The 20,673-nt window shown below is 45.4% G+C and overlaps 1 protein-coding gene across 6 annotated transcripts in view; it reads right to left on the bottom strand.

Annotated features, from left to right (window-relative positions):
- MSRA (methionine sulfoxide reductase A) overlaps positions 1–20,673 on the bottom strand; it is a 461,942-nt gene that overhangs the window by 414,515 nt on the left and 26,754 nt on the right. Inside the window, exon 1 of one of the 6 annotated variants that reach the window (XM_074991481.1) lies at positions 15,646–15,761. The exons of the other annotated variants lie outside the window; for them this stretch is intronic. The gene's annotated coding sequence lies outside the window, so the exon portion shown is untranslated. Of the gene's footprint in view, positions 1–15,645; positions 15,762–20,673 lie in introns of those variants that run through there. 6 annotated transcript variants of the gene reach the window in all.

Here is a 20,673-nt window from a genome sequence, read left to right as displayed (position 1 = left end):
TCAAAACAAAAAGCAGTCAAGTAGCACTTTAAAGACTAGCAAAATAGTATTTTAGGTGAGCTTTCATGGGACAGACCCACTTGTGGGTCTGTCCCATGAAAGCTCACCTAATAAACTATTTTGCTAGTCTTTAAAGTGCTACTTGACTGCTTTTTGTTTTGAATCAAATTCAGTTTATGACCAACTATACACAATCCTCTGTTCCTTTTCAGGAGTATTACCATCTAGCCAGTTATTGCCTCTTTTGTACATTAGATTTTTCTTTCCTATCATTATTGAATTTCAACTTCATGGATTTCACATCCATCACCCAATTTGGCAAGATGCTTTTGAATTCTAATTATGTCTTCTGAAGTGCTAATAACCCCTCCCAGTGTGGTGTCATCTGCAAATGTTATAATCATACTCTGCAGTCCCTTACCAAGTCACTGGTGAAAGTACTGAATAGTACCAGGCCATAACTGGTATCTGAGGAACGCCACTAGATATCCCTTCTAGGCTGGACAGAGAAATATTAATAACTACTCTTTGAATATGATATTTCAAGCACTTCTGAATTCACTTAATAGTCATTTCATCTAGACCACACTTCCCTAGTTTACTGAAGAAAATGTCATGTAGGAATGTCAAAAGCATTACTAAAATCAAGATCTATCACACCTACTGATTCTTTTCTATTAACAAAGCCAGTGACCCTGGCAGAGAAGGAAACTAAATTTGGGGCATGGTTTGTTCTTGATATCTCCATGCTGGCTCTTCTTTATAACCCTATCACCTTCAACTGCTTATAAACTGATTGTTTAATCATTTTTTCTGGTATCTTTTCAAGAATCATAGTTAGTGTGACTGGTCTATAATTCCCTGGGCCCTCTTTGTCCCCGCTTTTAATGACAGTACTACATTCACCCTTCTCCAGTCATCTGGGACTTCACCTGTCCTCCAAAAGTTCATAAAAGTAATTGCTAATGCATTCAAGATTGCATCAGCTAGTTTCTTAAGTGTCACAGGACGAATTTCACCATGTCCTGCTGAACTGAACACAGCTGACTTATCTAAATATTCTTTAATTTGTCCTTTCCTTATTTTGGCTTGTGCGCATTAATATTAATTGTGTTGATTATCTTGTCACCATCAACTTTTCCAGTGAAGACTTAAGTAAAATAGGTATTAAACACCTCCACTATCTTGATGGCTCTTCCTCTCCATTAAGTACGGGACCTATACTTTACTTTTCTTTCTCCTGCTCCAAACATATTTAAAGAATCTCTTCTTTATTGCCCTTTATGTCTCTCACTCTCAGCAAGCAAGTGGTGTGCTGAAACTTCTACTTATTTAACTAATTAGAATTATTCCATTTTTTATGTTATACTCCTGGCCCACCACTTATGTCTTATTCACCAGTTCTTTTATCACCATGGCCATGTCTACATGGGCAGCTTCTGTCAACAAAACTGGGTTTTTGACGACAAAACTCATTGAGCGTCTACACAGTTAAAGCTCTCTGTTGAGAGTTTGTCAACAAAACTCAGCTGTTCAGCCCGCAGCATTACACCTCTCCCTGATCAGGTATAACACCTCTGTTGACAGTGCTTTGTTAACAGAGTGCCCGTGTAGACAGTTCTGGCAACAGAGATGGCTTCTGGTTCCCTGGGCAGCCCTGTTTGCAGAGCTTCTGGTCAGCCATTCTGTCAAGAGAGGGCAGGGAAGTCTGGCTGCTCTCTGTTGACACAGCGGCTTGCTCTTTTGAGCCACTTTATGTATAGACGCGATCTATCGACAGAGGTACTGCTGAGGCTCTTCTGTTGACAGAAGCTGCCTGTGTAGACATAGCCCATATGTATTCGTTATAAGCTCTTCAGGATAGGAACTATTTTTACTGTATGTGCGTAGTGTCAAGATCAAAGATCTACTGATCAGAACCCTTCAGATGCGACCAGAGTAACAAACAATAATACTTTGGGGCAAGAAACTATAAAATATAAAGAAGAAATAACTAAACACTACATAAACTCTTTTTCTTGAAACAGAAAATTCTCTAGAGGGAAAAAATAAAATTACACATCAACTAAAACAATATGAAGGGATCAGCTTCCTGAAAAATACCGCCTAGATCTCTTGCCTTTTCATTAATATATAAGCTTTATGCTTGCAATGGAGAAATTGATAATGCTAAAAAATTAAGTCCCTTATATATCAACAAGCCAGGCAATGTAGATTATGCAAGCAACAAATATTTAAACATGGGCACTTAAAATGTTTAGCGGTCAAGACAAGATTTCAAGAGGTAAATCATAGAACTTCCCAAAGATTTTCCAAATAGCCCCTCTAACAACTTTAAAATACATTTCTGATTGGAAATTTTGTGTGTCCTGTATTTACAGGTAACACCCAAGATCATTATAACTTGAACTAGATAGACAGATAGATAGATTAGATAGATAGAAATTTTCATTTTCTTTAATTTGTGCACTTGACTGCAATTTGCATATGGTCATTAAGTTTCTCCCTTGCTGAAAAAACCCTAAGAAGCATCCTCAAGGAGAAAAAAGATCATACATCAATTGCTATGTGAATTGTTTTTAAAAGGGATGATTAGAAATGGATATATTTAAGTATTCGATTTAGAAAAATTCAAATTGACAACTTACTTTTTATGTGCATGCTAAAATTTCATCTTTCATAGACAGTAACAATTCTATACTTTATTATTCTTTCTGACAGCAAAGCAGATCCTCTACATTTATAACTTTGCATACAAATGCCTTGCTAAAATGTAAAGCTACGTTCCTTGCTCTGTAGGCTACAGACTGTCTCTGGCTTTTATGGTAGTAACTTATACCGTAAGATGTATTCCTATAAATGTAATGGACCCAATCTGCAAAAGTCACTTCTTGTGTATGCACAAATTTCCACATACAGCTTTGAAGCAACATGTCTATCGCATGCCAGTGATAACTGATTCCAATATCGGTAAGTCTAAGAAGTGGACTTAAGAAATGAAAATCTGTTTGTCAAAATATATCTATTTTGTGTACAAGAATTAATATTTAAAACAGACACATATAAAAGGAGTCATGCTGAGGTACTTCAGAAAATCAGGCCCAAAATGATTATTAAGCCCTATCTTTTGAGCTTAACAAAAAAAGAAGATTGATGCTTATTGCATTCTTACCTTTGTATTATTGTGAAACACTAGCTCTTCTACAGCTAAATTTGAGAATTCCTGTCTGTTTAAAGGTCAACACTTCAAAGTGATCTAAAATTCACATGCGTAGTTGTATTGCTTTGAAACCTGATGCACTTCATGCACAGAACTCTGCCAATCTGCAGGTGCCACATACACAGATGCAAATATCCATGGACCATTTTTACAGGTCATGGATCAGATATGGATATGAATTTTGGGCAGGTATAGTTAAGAGTCCTAATCTGCAGTCCTTTCACACAGAGATACAGCACAAAAAAAAAAAAAGGCAATTATTAAAAGACTGACAGATTCTACCTGTTCTTTTTCACACATACGTAGGGATCAAACTATGGCTCTGATCATGCCCAAATTTTACCCCTCAGCTAGTGCAAGGCACCTATTAAACCTATGGTAAATCGTAGTATCACAGGACTGAAAAAGGATTTTGAGAGATCATCTAGCCCATTCCCCTACATGCATGCCAGGATTATTATGTAGACCATCATGCACAGGTGCTTGTCTAACTCACTCTAAAACATCTCCACTGACAGAGATTCCAGAAGTTCCCGATGCAGTTTATTCCAGATCTTAGCACAATAACAGGAAGTGATTTCCTAATGTCCAACCTAAACCACTGCTCCAAAGTTCTTCGTTTTATGGTTTTTGGTAAAGTTTAGTGAAAAGCAATCTTATTCCAGGTTCATCCTATTTTTCTGGCCCAACTAATAATCATAGCATCATAGAGGTGGAAGAGACTCAGATAGTCATCAAGTCCAACCCCCTGCTGAAAGTAGGGCCAATCCCAACTAAATCATCCCAGCCAGGGATTTTTCAATCAGGACATAAAGACCTTTAGGGAAGAAGATTCTACCACCTCCCTAGGTTACCCATTCCAGAGCTTCACCACGCTCCTAGTAAAATAGTTTTTTCCTGATATCTAACCTACCTTTCACCTACCACAACCTGAGATCATTGCTCTTTGTTCTGCCATCTGTCATCACTGAGAACAGCATCTCTCCATCCTCTTTGGAACCGCCCTTCAGGTAGTGGAAGACTGCTAACAATTTCCCCCTCCTTCTTCTCTTCTGGAGACCACATAAACCCAGATTACTCAGACTCTCCTCATAAATCATGTTCTCCAGCCTCCTAATCATCTTTGTCACTCTCTGCTGGACCCTCTCCAGTGTGTCCATGTTACATCTCTAACAGGGGGCCCAGAATTGTGCACAATATTCCAGATACAGTCCCACTAATGCCAATATAAAGGGGAATAATCACTTCCCTAGATCTGCTGGCAATGTTCCTACTAATGCACTCCAGTATGCTGTTAGCCTTCTTGGCTATAAAGGCACACTGTTGATTCATATCCAGCTTCTCATCCACTGTAATCCCCAGGTCCTTTTCTGAAGAACTGCTGCTAAACCAGTTGATTCCCAGCCTGTAGCGATGTTTGGGATTCTTCCATCCTAAATGCAGGACTCTGCATTTCTCCTTGTTGAAACTCATCAGATTTCTTTTGTTCCAGTCCTCCAGTTTCTCTAGGTCTCCTTAGCTCCTAATCCTACCCTCCATCCTATCAACCTCTCCTACTTTAATGTCATCTGCAAATTTATCAAAGGTGCAATCCATCCCCTCAGCCAAGTCATTAATAAGGATCCTGAACAACCCAGCCCCAGAACAGATCCTAACAGAAAAAAGAAGAAATAATGCAAAGGCACTCCTCCTGAAGTTAAAAAAGATTGACTAACTAATATGTTGTCCAGGAAAAAGAAGAGGAGGTGGTGCAAGAAGATGATGACCAAGACAGGGAAAGCAACAGTGCTGCCACTGGGGGTAATCCAAACTACATCAGACAATATCAGATTCTTCAGAGGAAAATGTAAGATGTTCTTCCCTTCCCTGTGCTTTTGTGACCCTGTGCTCTCTTGGTTTTCTCCCTGTATTTCCAACTGCTCCTTTAGTGACTCCGCCCACTCCATTCTCCCCCTTATCTGTCTGTGCCCTGTAAGGATGTGTGTTTAGTTTCCTCTTTTTGCTCTCCACTTTTTCCTAATCTCAGGGGACCTGATCCACTCTAAGTTTCCATTACTGCTCTATACTGATTCCTGAATCTACTTTTCCATCCCTGTTTTTTGTTGAACAGCCACATCCTTAGCTAACCAGGACACTTCATTTCTATCAAATCTCTTACTACCAATCCAAACTTAACATGGTGGAAACTACATTTCTTATTATCCTCAGCAACCACCATGGACTCTGCACCCATTGTTGTCTGAGTCCTCTCTCACTATTTATTTCTATCTTTCCCTGTCCAGTGGTTTAGCTTCTACAGACTAGCTCTGCTCCAATCTACTATATCACCTACTCATTCTCTGTGGTCTTCCTCTCTTATTTGAACCATCCATTATGAGGAATACCAGGATCTTGATATTTCATTCATTGTTCATTCTGCAAGTATGCCCGAATAGCTGTAATTCCATTGTATAATGTTCTGCAGTAGGTTCTCTTTCTGCTATATCTTCCTAAAAATGCCTCTTTGGGGAACTTCTGCATCCATCCTAGTCTCAGGATCTTTCTTTAATAAGTCCTCTTGAATGCCAATATTCTTCTCTTGGAATCTTTCATTATCACCCACGTCTCACATCCGTACAACATACTGCTGAATGCACATTTTTTCCAAGATGCTCAGCTTCATTTCTAAGTTAATTGCTTTGCTTTTCTAGATCTTATCCATTGCCTTCAAACTTGCCCTTTCTTTGCTATTCTAGTCGCTATTTCCTTCTTACAGTCAAGATCATACGTTATGTTGCTCCCCAGATATGTCAACTTCTATGTTCTAGTTCAATCCCATCTATTCTGATCTTCCTTTCTATTTCCTTATCTCCAAATTCCATTGGTTTTGTTTTATCCATGTTCATGATCAGTCCATAGAGCTTCTCTTCCTCGTTTAGCACCTGTACCATTTTGCTAGCTTCTCTTCATCTTCTTCAATGGACAACTATACCAAATGAAAACCTCAAGTTATTAATTCTTATCCCATGCACAGATATCCCTTCTACCTCTTCCTTGATCTCGACCATCACACTCTCTAGAGCCGTGTCTACACATGCACGCTACTTCGAAGTAGCGGCACTAACTTCGAAATAGCGCCCGTCACGGCTACACGCACCGGGCGCTATTTCGAAGTTAACTTCGACGTTAGGCGGCGAGACGTCGAAGTCGCTAACCCCATGAGGGGATAGGAATAGCGCCCTACTTCGACGTTCAACGTCGAAGTAGGGACCGTGTAGTCGTTGCGCGTCCCTCAACTTCGAAATAGCAGGGTCCGCCATGGCGGCCATCAGCTGAGGGGTTGAGAGATGCTCTCTCTCCAGCCCCTGCGGGGCTCTATGGTCACCGTGGGCAGCAGCCCTTAGCCCAGGGTTTCTGGCTGCTGCTGCGGCAGCTGGAGATCCATGCTGCAGGCACAGGGTCTGCAACCAGTTGTCGGCTCTGTGGATCTTGTGTTGTTTAGTGCAACTGTGTCTGGGAGGGGCCCTTTAAGGGAGCGGCTTGCTGTTGAGTCCGCCCTGTGACCCTGTCTGCAGCTGTGCCTGGCACCCTTATTTCGATGTGTGCTACTTTGGCATGTAGACGTTCCCTCGCAGTGCCTATTTCGATGCGGTGCCGCGCAACGTCGAAGTTGAACATCGACGTTGCCAGCCCTGGAGGACGTGTAGACACTACTCATCGAAATAGCCTATTTCAATGTTGCTACATCGAAATAAGCTATTTCGATGTTGGCTTCACGTGTAGACGTAGCCAAGATGTGCAATGAAGATATTCACAATATCGGATCTCCTTGTCTCATACCTCTACACATTCTGAACCAGCTTCCCAACTCTCCACAAGTTCTCACCGCTGCCTCCACATTGTCATTGATATCCTTCAACAACTGTATCAGTGTGCTATACACTCTGTACAACTGCAACACCGCCCAAGTCACTTTCTGATTTACACTGTCAAATGCCTTCTGAAAAATTGACAAAGCAATGTAGATGTTCTTTCATCAAGCTTTCGCCACTATCAGTCTTAGTGCCAATATGTGCTATAAGGTGGTACTTCTAACTTTCCTGTACCCCACTTGCTCATCCACTAGATGTTCATCTAGTTGCGATCTTAGTCTTTCTGCCAGTATCATCATCAGCATCTTGCCTAGATGATTAGTTAGGGCAATTGTTCTGTAGTTCTTGCATTCCAATATGCTTCCTTAATCGTGTATTGTCACTAGTACAGATCTTGTCCATTTCTTAAGTGCCTTCCCTTCTTTCCAGGCTGTATTACATAGTCAGTATATTTTCTGAATCATGCTTTCTCCACCATATTTAATTCTCTCTGCTGTGATCTTATCATTTCCCGGGCTCTTGTTGTGCTTTAGTCATTTCACTGCTCTTTCTACTTCCTCCTTCAAAATATCGGTCTTGCTCTCAATGCTTGGTGGAGATATCTCTTTCAGTTCTTTTGTCACTCTCTCTGAGACACTCAGGTCCAACTGTGCTTTGTATAGATCAGTGCAGTATCTTGTCCATCACTGCATAAAGAAAGGTTACTCACCGTAGTAACGGTGGTTCTTCGAGATGTGTCCACGTGGGTGCTCCACATTAGGTGTCGGGCTCGCCCGGCGCCGCAGATCGGATCTTCCAAGCAGTTTCTTCCGGACCGCGCATGCGCCGGTGCGCGCCGCTCCCCCGCGCGCTCCCGGCCATGTGCGCGATCCGGTCCCCGCCAGTTCCTTGACCAACCGCCTCGGATGCTCCTGCAAAACACTAAACAGAGATCCGGAGCGGGGAGGATGGGCGGGTAGTGGAGCACCCACGGGGACACATCTCGAAGAACCACCGTTACTACGGTGAGTAACCTTTCTTTCTTCTTCGAGTGTCCCCGTGGGTGCTCCACATTAGGTGACTACCCAGCAGTAACCCAAGATAGGAGGTGGGTAATCGGATTATGTGCAGCTTGTCCCCGAGAGGACCGCTGCCGAGAGACGGGTATCCTCTTGGAATACCCTGTGAAGGGCGTAATGTTTGGCGAAGGTGTCACAGGATGACCAGGTCGCCACTCTGCAAATGTCTTTTAGCGCAACGCCCTTGAAAAAAGGCTGTTGATGCTGCCACCGCCCTAGTGGAATAAGCCCTGGGCGTGGCCAGTAAAGGAGTCTTTTTGAGTTTGTAGCACATTTTTATGCAAGATACGATGTGCTTAGAGATTCTCTGCGAAGAGAGACATTCTCCTTTTGATTTGGGAGCGATAGAGACTAGGAGCCTATCCGTTCTCCGGAAGGACTTGGTCCTGTCCATATAGAAAGCTAGCGCCTGCTCACGTCCAGGAGGTGTAGGCGCACCTCTTTGTTAGAGTTATGAGGCTTTGGATAAACAAGGGTAAACAATAGGTTCGTTAGTATGAAACTCAGAAAGAAACTTTAGGAACAAAGGCTGGATGCAGCCGTATGGTTACCGCCTCCTTGGAAAAACAGCGCAGGGCGGCGTTGCCATAACTGCCTCAAGCTCGCTCACCCTGCGAGCTGACGTGATTGCGAGAAGAAAGGTCGTCTTCATCATAAGGAGGCGGAGGGAAACCGTGGCCAAAGGCTCAAATGGTGGTCCCCTTTTCGCATTAAGCACCAGGTCCGAGTTCCACAGAGGTGGAAGCGGTTTCTGAGGGGGGTATAGGCTTACCAGCCCTTTGAAGAACCTGGTAACCATGGGATGGGCGAACACCGTGTGCCCTTCCTCTTCGTGTCTGAACACCAAAATGGCGGCCAGGTGGACCTGAAACGAGGATAGCGAGAGTCCTCCTCTCTTGAGGTCCAGTAAATACTCTAATATCACAGCCATAGGCACCGAAAGGGGGCTAGCTGTTTGGTAGAACACCATGCCGTAAAGCGAGTCCATTTCTGCTTGAAGGTCTTCCTGGTGGAAGTCCTCCTGCTACTTTCTAGGACTTGCTGCACTTCCTCCGTACATGTGCTCTCTAGGGAGCTGAGCCATGGATTAACCACGTTTGTAGTCGCAGGCTTTGGGGGTGCGGATGCACTATGGACCCCTGGGCTTGCGTGAGCAGATCCCGCGCCACCGGAGGGGACATCGGTGGCCGGTCCGACATGCGCAGGAATAGGGGGAAACATTGCTGTCGATCCCACGTTGGGACTATCGGGATCATTCAGGTTCCTTCCCTCCTGGCTTTCTGCAACACTTTGTGGATGAGCACTGTGGGAGGGAAAGCGTAAAGCAGGGGGCCCCTCCATGAGATCGCGAAGGCATCCCTCAGGGACCCCCGTCCCAGTCCTGCCCTGGAGCAGAATCGTGGGCACTTCTTGTTGTGCTGAGTAGCAAACAGGGTCTATCTGGGGAAAAACCCCATGCGTGGAAAAATCGGTTGCAGCAGATCGGGACGGATCTGCCACTCGTGCGTGAGTGCGAAACGCCTGCTCAGCTGGTCTGCCTTCACATTGCGAGCGCCTGGTAAGTACGAGGCTTTCAAGGTTACATTGTTGGCGATGCAGCAGTTCCACAACCGGACTGCTTCTACACATAAGGCACGGGACCGAGCTCCTCCTTGCCGATTTATATAAAACATGGTGGAGGTATCGTCTGTACTGATCCCGACTACCTTGCCTTTCAGTTGGTCTCGAAAGTGTCTGCAGGCGTTGAACACTGCTTTGAGCTCCAGTATATTTGTGTGCAGTGACTGCTCCATAGAGGACCACAGCCCTTGCGTCACCTCTTCGCCCATGTGTGCTCCCCCCCCTATGAGGGGGGCATCTGTAGTAAGAAAAACCAATACGTGTGGTTGGTGGAAGGGTACCCTTGTTAGCAGGTTCTCGGGGTTTACCCACCATTGCAGGGATTTGCGCACCTCCGTTGTGGGCGACGCCATCCTGTGAACAGTGTGTGCTGCCGGTTTGTATAAGCTCGCCAGCCAATGCTGCATGCTGCGCATGTGTAACCTGGCGTTCTGTTCTACGAAACGTTGCTGCTACCATGTGGCCCAGCGGCTGTAAGCACGTCAGAACCGGCACCATAGGGCTGAAGGTGAAGCCTTGCGCGAGGGAGCCGATGGCCCGAAAGCGAGTCTCTGGTAGATACGCCCTCGCTGTAATAGAATTTATGCGTGCCCCTACGAACTCTATGTCCTATGTGGGGTCTGTCTTTGATTTTGTCAGATTGATAAGCAGGCCGAGCGAAGAGAACGTGCCTGCTGTGACACATATTATGCGTAGTACCTCCTCCTTTGAGGCCCCTTTGAGTAGGCAGTCATTCAGATACTGGAATATAAATACCCCCTGTCTGTGCAGGTAGGCTGACACCACTGCCAAGGTCTTGGTGAAGACTCTGGGGGCTGAGGAGAGCCCAAACGGTAGGACCCTGTAAGTCGAGGGCTGCGAAACAATCTCCATCGTCTAGTGCCGTAAGGATGGAGGCGTTTGTGATCATCCGAAAACGTTGCTTGCGCAGGTACCGGTGAGGCCTCGAAAATCTAAGATGGACCTCCCCGTGAGGAAGTACCTCGAGTAGAACCCTCTCCCTTGCAGTTGCTCCGGCACTCTTTCCACTGCCCCTACGAGCATGAGATGGTCTACCTCCTGCTTGAGCCTCGCTACATGGGAGGTCTCCTGGAGGTGGGGCCCCGGGTGGAGGTCATGGCGGTGGGAGCAACTGGGAGGGGATGGCGTACCCCGTGGCTATGATCTCCAGCACCCATGTGTCTGTGGTGATCCTTTGCCACTGGTTATAAAATGGTCGGATGATGGCCTTGAGCACTGGTTTCGTGCCCTCTGGAAGCGAGTCCATGAGGGAGGTCAACCTAATGTGGTTGTTGAAATTATGGTTCGCTAGATGCGCTGCGTAATTTGCCATTGGCAACAGTAGCGTGGAGGAGGAGTAGACCTTTCTGCCCAACAGCTCTAGCTTTTTGGCATGTTTGTTTATTCCCCCACGTTGCGACGACTCCACCACCAAAGAATTTGGTTGTGGGTGGCTGAACAGGAACTCCATGCCCTTCGTGGGCACGAAGTATTTTTTTTTTTTTTCGCTCTTTTGTGGACAGGCGGAATAGTCGCAGGAGTCTGCCATATCATAGTGGCAGACTCCAAGATTGCGTCATCAGCGGTATTGCTATTTTGGAGGAGGCCGGAGGTCTCAGATTTTGAGGAGCTTATGGTGTTGCTCTTGCACCTTTGCTGTCTGGAAGCCTTGCATGAAGGCCACCCTCGTAAAACAGCTCTTGGAACTGTTTGAGATCGTCCGGAGGATGGACGCCCCCCGGGGCTGTAGCCTCATCCGGGGAGGAAAGCGAGGAACCGCTGGGGTACGTCTTTCTGGACCCTTCCGGTTCCTGCTGATGATGGTACACCCTCTCACTAGAGGTGTGCGAGGAAAAATCTCGGGGTTCCATAACCAGTCCCCCCTGAGATGCTTAAGTCTCTGTCCCCGGTCACAATTGCCCTCGGGGGTACGAGATCGTTCGTAGGGATCTTTCCCTAGTAGATTGCCGATGGTGTCTATGCCCTGCGTGGTAGGGGCGACCACGGCAGTATAAGCACTGGTCTTGGGAAGGTGACCTAGACCACTCCCTTGGTGCATACCCTTTGCGTCTGGGGGAGGGAGACCGTCGAGACCCTGGAGAGAGCGACTTTGCCTAATAGTCCAGCGGTTCAAATCCCAGGAAGGGTGGAGGTGGTCCCAGCCAGGGTGAGGCTGGTTGCAGAAATGGAGAAGGGGGCTCCGGGTAGGCCAAGAGGGGGGGGACCCCTGCCTTCTAGTTGGAGTCTGCAACATAGCGGAGGGCTGTGAGAAAGCAACTACACAGCCCTGTGCGGAGAGGGGCTGCAATGCCTCCTCTTGTGTGCAGTCTTCCCCCTCCCTTGAGGAGGTAACTCTGCCCCTGACATACAGGGGATCCCGGCCCCGTCCGCACCGAGCTCGGCACACTCGAAGTCGGTGCCGCACGTGCGGTGTCCTTCGGTGCCGGCAGGCTGCGTGCCTGCGCGCTCTGCACCGCCGGTTTTCCGGGGGTCGGTGGTACCGGCGCTTGTTTAGCTGCCGCCCTGCCTGCGGTGCGGGGCGGCTGGCTGATTATCGAAGGGTGAGCCGCTTGCACGTGGCTCTCCGTGCCGCCGCCGATCAGCTGTTGCTGCGGCTGGGGGCTGCTCGCTCCTCCCGTCCCGCTCGTTGTTGCTGCCGGCAGGGATCGGGCTGGGGGGCATACAGGGCATTCCGGCGTCCGCACCGAGCTCGGCACGCTCAAGGGCGGTGCCGCACGTGCGGTGTCCTCCAGTGCCGGCAGGCTACGTGCCTGCACGCTCTGCACCACCGGTTCCCCAGGGGTCGGTGCCGCTGCCCGCGGTGCCGCTGGTACCAGCGCTTGTTTAGCCGCCGCCCTGCCTGCGGTGCGGGGCGGCTGGCTGATTATCGGAGGCTGAGCTGCTTCCACGTGGCTCTCCGTGCCGCCGCCGATCAACTGTTGCTGCGGCTGGGGGCTGCTCGCTCCTCCCGTCCCGCTCGCTGTTGCTGCCGGCAGGGATCAGGCTGGGGAGCATACAGGGGATTCCGGCCCCGTCCGCGCCGAGCTCGGCACGCTCGAGGGCGATGCCGCATGTGCGGTGTCCTCCGGTGCCGGCAGGCTGCGTGCCTGCGCGCTCTGCACCGCCGGTTCCCCGGGGGTCGGTGCCGCTGCCTGCGGTGCCGCCGGTACCGGCGTTTGCTTAGCCGCCGCCCTGCCTGCGGTGCGAGGCGGCTGGCTGAGTATCAGAGGCTGAGCCGTTTCCACGTGGCTCTCCGTGCCGCCGCCGATCAGCTGTTGCTGCGGCTGGGGGCTGCTTGCTCCTCCCGTCCCGCTCGCCGTTGCTGCCGGCAGGGATCGGGCTGGAGATACTTTCCTCCGTTTCTGCGCTGATGGAGTGAGGGAGGCAGCTTTCCTTTTAAGGGCCCCGGAGGGTCCCTCCTGCTGCGGCCGCTCCGGCGCTTCTGGCTGGAGGGCCTTATCAAGAAGCAGCATTTTTTTTTTCTTTTTTTTTTTTTTTTTAAAGCCTGAAGAGGACATTGTTGGTGAGTCTTTGTGTTTTTAAGTGGGTACTTAGCACCTTCTTTGTGCCGTTTTCCCCGTCCGATGGCCTGCCTTAGCAGGAGGGCTGATAGCCCTAGCTCCTGGCCTCCAGCGCTTGTTACTGGGACTGGCTGAGCTGTCCCTCTCCTAGCTTGTTCGTTGTTTTTTTTTTTTTTTTTTTTTTTTACAAAATAACAACCGGCTAGCTTATAGTAGCCTAAGTGCCTGAAAAAAACTTTAAGAAAAAAACAGATAAAGTCGTTGAATACACTACTTGGCCTTAGCCTAGTTGGATTCCGTCTGCAGCCGACGGCGGTTAAGAGGAACTGGCGGGGACCGGATCGCGCACATGGCCGGGAGCGCGCGGGGGAGCAGCGCGCACCGGCGCATGCGCGGTCCGGCAGAAACTGCTTGGAAGATCCGATCTGCGGCGCCGGGCGAGCCCGACACCTAATGTGGAGCACCCACGGGGACACTCGAAGAAGAACCTTCTCCTTGTTCATGAGCACCTCTTCATTGTTGTCTTTGATTACCATCTGCTTTGGCTGCCTCTTCCTATTAATATTTCTTATCATCTTCTACACCTCCATGGCCTTACATTCGCCATGGTACCTCTCTATGGCTGTGGCCACACTTGGCCAAAACTTCGAAATGGCCATGCAAATGGCCATTTCGAAGATTACTAATGAGGCACTAAATTGAATATTCAGCGCCTCATTAGCATTAGGACACTTCCAGCTGCGGTGCTGCAAAAGTGCCACTTTCGAAGCGCCGCAGCCAGAAGCATCCTAATGCTAATGAGGCACTGAATATTCAGTTTAGCACCTCATCAGTAATCTTCGAAATGGCTATTTGCATGGCCATTTAGAAGTTTTGGCCAAGTGTGTCCACAACCTATATGTTCATGCTGCTCCTCTAACCATTTTGCTTTATCCCTTCCCTTCTGGCTACTTTCCCTACCTCATTGCATTTCACCCCATATTGCTGTTCCACCTTCTCAGAAACATCCCTTCTGATCTTTAATACTCTCTTCTCTTGGACTAACTTCAGTGTCTCCTGCATAATCCATTTCTTATTGATTTTCTCTTCTTCTGGAACAGTCTGCTCAATTTCTTATCTTCCTCCACAAATATTCCATCATACATCTGTTAAAAACTGTTGTCTTCATTGTCACTCAGACTCACATCTTCAAGGTCATATTCCAGTCTGCCCTCTCCATCAGACACCATGTCAAACTGTAATACAGATCTCACATTTTCTTTCCCTTCACAGCGTCTATAAAATCTTTCCTTTCTTTTGTACATCTGTTTTAAAAGTTTGTCCATGCCTGGTCATCCCTCTCCTTGACTAACAGAAATCTGTTCTCTCTACTTTTAAACATTACATCTTGATCATCTACTGTGATATACTAGGCACAATCCAGAGAAGTGGGGCTGTGTCACTCTGGACTTGAAATGTTCTACTATTACAACTCCCAACCTACACCACTCACAAACAGTTTGCCAGCATGCAGGTAGCTCCCGGATGTTTCTGTAACTGCCACCTGGCAGTCACCAGCCATGGTTAGACTGCAAGATGACTGCAACAAACTCCCAATCTCTTACTTCCCTCAGCAATGTATTTATTGTACTGCTCAGCCGTCTCTTTGGCAGTCCAGATATATTATGTCCCTTAGCCATGCAAAGAAATAATATACACAACTTGCTACTCCTAAGGGCTTGTCTACACTATCTCCCTCCTTTGAAGGGAGGATAGTAAGTAGGGTTTTGGGAGTTTATTAATGAAGTGCTGCGATGCATATGCAGCACTTCATTAAGCAAATCCCCCCCCCGACCCCCCGGCAACTTCAAAGTTTTAAACTTCAAAGTATCAGCTTGGGTCTCTCCGCAGCTCACCCGCCAGTACTTCAAAGTGCCGGGGCAACTTCAAAGTCCCTTTACTCCTCAAAATTTTGAGGAGTAAAGGGATTTTGAAGGACAGGTGGGTGAGCCGTGGCTAGACGCGAGCTGGCACTTAGAAGTTTAAAACTCTGAAGTTGCCGGGGGTGTGGGGAAATATGCTTAATGAAGTGCTGCATATGCACTGCAGCACTTCATTAATAAACTCCCAACACCCGACTTACCATCCTCCCTTCTAAGGAGGGTAGTAGTGTAGACACAGCCTAAGTGGAGTTATACAGACACACCAATGTAAACACACTGGATTAGATGAAACAATAAAACAAATTCTCTTTTTAGAATAATAAACTTAAGTGAGTACAAGCAATGAGACATGAAGACTAAGAAATGATTACAAGAAAAATAAAGATAAAATGCTTTCTGGCGCATAACTTAACAAATTATCTAAGATGTAAAGCAAAAGAATTCACCACATACCCTCAACAGCAGTACTGACCAAACTCTTTAGGTCAAGAACACTCCCCCAGAGTCCAAGAGCTGCTGCTTTTGTATTCTCAGGTGCAAAGAGTGAGATGGGCAGGAAAAGGAGGGCTGGAGTGTTGCAGGGGCTTCCTTCTTTTTAGAGTTTTAAAAAGCATTGTGAACTGAAAAATCAAGACAAACAGGGGGTCAGGTGAAGTAAAGAGACCTCATGCTGTGGGAGTTTTTGTTCTGGTTTTTTTTTGTTGTTGTTGAGTTTTTTGTTTTGCTCTGATGCAGATCTCTTTGTTTTGTATCCCTTTTATTCCCACCTAAAAAATGTCAGCACCTCTGCCTAACACTTCTATATCAAACTCATTACAAGGGTATACGTCACTGATATACAAAGCAACGCTTGCTTTCTTTTTTCCTAGCTGTCCATCCTGTACAAGCAGTAACTTTCTATACCAATATTCCAGCCATGTAAATTATCCCACTATGCCCCTGATGCCAATTACTTTTAACAGTGACTATTCACTCGTATTTCTAGCTCTTCCTATTTATCCTTATACATCTTGAATTATCATGCAGACATCAATTATCACTAGATTTCCCCTCTATTTTCCCTGTGCCATACCTGGCACGTTCCTGATCTTTCTTCTTGTCCGCCTTAAAAAGTTCTTACATAATACAAATCCATAAAAATACTGATTCACTATTTTGGTTGTTTGATTATGGTACCATTGCTCATACATGTCATTTACAAGAACATTCTCTTAATCCTTAAGAAACGATTTTACTATCTTGACATGTTTTGTCATTCTGAGGTTAAATTTAGCAGCCTTTCACCTATTATATTCCTGTTGTCAGTTCTTATCATTCATTATAAAGAGCACCCACCTATGAAACCTACTGCCTAACAGTTTGCCAAAGCTTGTTTCGGAGCTTGTTTTTTAAACCATTCATTTTAGCGATTACTTTTATTAATGGGTGAACATCCCCTAAGTAGCAGAAACAAAGTCAGTGATAGTTACCAAGGAATTTGTACTGAGCAGGATAAAGGGAGACTCATGGAGCCCACATTTGTCTTATTTTAATTTGTTAGGCACCCAAATGTCATGATGATGCTGTAGAAATCCTTGCATAAGTGAACAAAGCTAACATATATGAATAATTATGGGCATCACAGTTGTAATTTATAAAAATAAGTACTTTGAGTCATGATGTTCAGCCTCCTGACGTTTTCCAATAATATTTGTCTGTACGGCTTTCTTCTTTTAAGGCTTTATTTGTACACCTAGCTGTGATGTTGACTTTTTTGAGAAGGCTGATGGGGTCATGTAATACTGTTGGAAAGGATACTGTCGGAAGTGGGACGTTCCAATGAAAGTAGAGTTTAGGCAATAGGTACCAAGTCCACCAAATGGACCTCTGAACAGTCACAGTTCAAGGCTTTTAAGGTCAGTGTGTTTGGACATCAGTCAAGTGGAGTCCTCTTTCCCTTAACTACAGACAAAAAAGCAAAAGAGGGCTGCCACAGGAGGAAATAATTGATTCCTTCCTGTGACATCCATCATGGAGCACTTCAAAAACTTGTGCTCCTCTGATTTGACACCATGATGTGATACTACAATGCAAACTTACAAAAAGTGGAGACTTGAACAGATGACTAGGGAGGAGTACAAAAATATTGCTTGAGGAAGCAGAGTGTGATCAGGAAGCCAAAATGTAAATGGAGTAGAGCTAGCAAGGGATATGAAGGGTAGTGAAAAGGGTTGGCAACAAGACTGCTGTTAGAAAACGTGTGGGACCCTAACTGTTTGGGAAAGGCAATGTAGTGACAGCTGGGTGTTTAACGTGGAAAAAGGTGAAAAACTCAATGCTCTTTTTTCCTGGGTCTTCACAGACAAGTTCAGTCTCAGGCAGCGTAGTATGAGGAAGAGGTGAGCAGTCTTCAGTAATGATAGAACACCTTAAGGACTACTGAGAAAAGTTGGTTGTGCACGAGTCCATGAGGCCAGATCTAATGCATCTGAGAGTGTTGAGAGAGTTGCTAATCTGACTGCAGAGCCATTGGCCAGTCTTTGAAAACTCAGTGATCAGGGGACGTGCCAGACAACTGGAAAATAACAAATGTAGTGCTCATTTTTAAAAAAAGTAAGAAGGAGAATCTGGAGAGGATTCACTTGGAGGAGAGAAAGGTGACTAACAACAGTAAACATGGATTCATGAAAGGCAAATCATGCCTGGCTAACCTGATTGCCTTTTATGATGAGATAACTAGCTCTATTGATAAGAGGAAAGCCATGGACTTGATACACCCGGACTTTAGCAAACTTTGGAGATGGTCTTCCAAAGTATTGTTGCTAGCAAGAAGTATGGCTTGGATTAACGGACTATAAATGTGGATAGTGAACTGGCTAGACTGGCAGGCTCAACGGGTAGTGATCAATGGCTTGATGTCTCATTGGCAGATGGTATCAAGCAGAGTGGCCCAAGGGTTGGTCCTCGGGCCAGTTTTCTCAAACATCTTCATAAACGATTTGGATGAGGGGATGGAATGCACACTCACCAAGTTCACGGTCGACTCTAATCTGGGCAGAGAGAAGAAGATATGCTGGAGGGTAGAGATAAGGTCCAGTGTAACCTAGACAAAATGGAGGTTTGTGCCAAAAGAAATCTGGGTTCAACAAGAACAATTGGAGAGTCCTACCCTTCGGATGGAAGAATCCCATGCACCGCTGCAGGCTAGATTTCATGAGTCCAAAATGCAGCCTTTAGTAAATTACAGAAGGAGGTATTCGAAAAGAAGAATATTGGCATTCGAAAGGAGATGTTATAGAAAGATTCTGAGACTAGGATGGATGCAGAAGATCACAAATGAGGAATTATATAGGAAAATACAGCCGAAAGAGAACCTGCTGCAGAGGGTTATAAAACGGAGGCTACAGCTATTTGGACATATTGCAGAATGAACAACGAATGAAAAATCAAGACCCTAGTATTCAGCATAATGGATGGTTTGAACAGGAGAGGCAGACCCCACAGAGAATGGATAGATGATGTTGTAGATTGGTGTGGAGCTAGTCTACAGAAACTAAGTCACTCTGCACTGGATAGGGAAAGATGGAAGGAAACAGTGAGACAGGCATCAGACACCAACGGGCACTGAGCCCACGGTTATTGATGATGATGATGTATTGTGAATAATATATGACTTTTAAGAAGAAAGTACTATATCATACTTTCAACCCTAATCTTTGTTTTAAATCTTCCTGTTTGGTTCTGAGACATATTTCTCAAATCTAAATTAGACTTATTCTTTTTAAGTTTATTATTAATAAAAATATATTTGCATTTAAAATTAAAACTGAAGATAGCCTTGGCATTTATAAAATCACAAAGGCTAAGAGTGCCTATCAAAGAAAGTACTGAGGTCCCAAACTCCAGCTCTGGCAACCAGTAAGATTTTTTTATTATATATATATATATATAAACAACTGAATGTGTGCAGCTATGTTATATATAAACAACTGAATGTGTGCAGCTATGTTATATATAAACAACTGAATGTGTGCAGCTATGTTCCTTAAATTTGCTAAGTATAAAGTGATAGAAAGACTGTAGAAAGTCAATTGTTAACACTATTTCAATTTTAAACATTATTCTTTTGTTTTATTATTAAATTATGTTGAATATTAACTGCTTATTCAGCACCCTGAGCATGCTGACAGAGCATAATATACAATTAAAAGTATTTATTTATAAACAGCTTAACTCAGTTTAAAAATTGTTTCAGAAAAGACTGATGTTCCATTCACAGCTGCTCATATCAAGTTACTATTGATAACTATAGTAGATGAAAGTTTCTGCAGCTCTGTACTAGATAGGAAGGGCAACCACAAAAGAATATAAAGCCAATCACCCCTGCAGACTATGTATTATAATGTTATCCCTGGTACTGTTATTTTGCTTCCTTTAAAATTAAAAAAGCTCATAATATGGGTTTGTAAGATGTAACAGAAAATCATCCATTGCTGTCAGGACACGAAACACTCTTATTTATTTTTAAATGGAAACACAATCTTTGGGAAACTGCAGATAACCACAGATCCATTTATAGCCCAAGGACCAGTGCATTTCAGCAGCAGCCCTAGGAACCACAGTTGTGGGATGCAGGCAGAACTTCCTAGTTCCTGGTCAGGATGTGCCCCTGCAGGGTCTCAGCACAGACTGGCAGCTGGAAGCAGCACGCAGACTGCAGGCAGAGAAGAGGGGCTGCTGAACCCGTTGTGTGTTTTTTTACAGGTAGAGCCAAAAAGGGTTTTTTGGGCACCCAGATAAGAGTTCAAGTGACACAAAAGGAGCACATGGACTTGACTGTTGTGGAGCTTAGTTACTGTGGGAGTTAGGACATGTTTGTAAGGGGGATTACGCTGTTAGATGTACCCTCTACCCCTAACAGAGTCTCAGCAGAGACTCAGCTGGAAGCAGCATGCATGCTGCATGCAGAGAAGAGGGGCTGCTGACCTGTGATCCTGTTTTGTGTTTTTTACAGAATAAAACCTGTTCCTGGTGGTTTGTCTGAGTGGGTCTGGTCTGAGCTACACACACATTAATAAAAAGCACACCAAGGAGCCTCAGACCTGGTCTCCCCGAGTTGCACTAGAAATCACACTGGGCGAGTGAAGAGAAGGGGCTACATACTTAAGATATTTTCTTGTGTGACACACCACCATTTCATTCACAGATGAATGTTGTTTCTACATGTTTGAAAAAAATGCAATTCCTAATGTGAATATCAAAACACATGTAGGACTCAGTCTTGCCCTGTGATTACTTGGTGTCCATAAGCTGGGAACTCAGTCACTTGGGCAAACAAATTTTCTGAGTTTCAAAGACAAGCAGGGCATATTTGTACATCTATTTGTTGGGGAGTAAATGTGCTCGTATTACAGAATACACAATTTTCTTTTTTCAATAATCAATGAGAGACCATAAAGGTACATTATTTCATAAAATCTTGCCTGCACTGATCAACTGGAA

Source organism: Carettochelys insculpta, chromosome 3 (assembly GCF_033958435.1).
Source record: "Carettochelys insculpta isolate YL-2023 chromosome 3, ASM3395843v1, whole genome shotgun sequence".
Classification (NCBI taxonomy): Eukaryota; Metazoa; Chordata; order Testudines; family Carettochelyidae; genus Carettochelys; species Carettochelys insculpta.
Note: the sequence above shows the minus strand (reverse complement) of the source record. Positions and strands in the feature narration are given on the sequence as shown.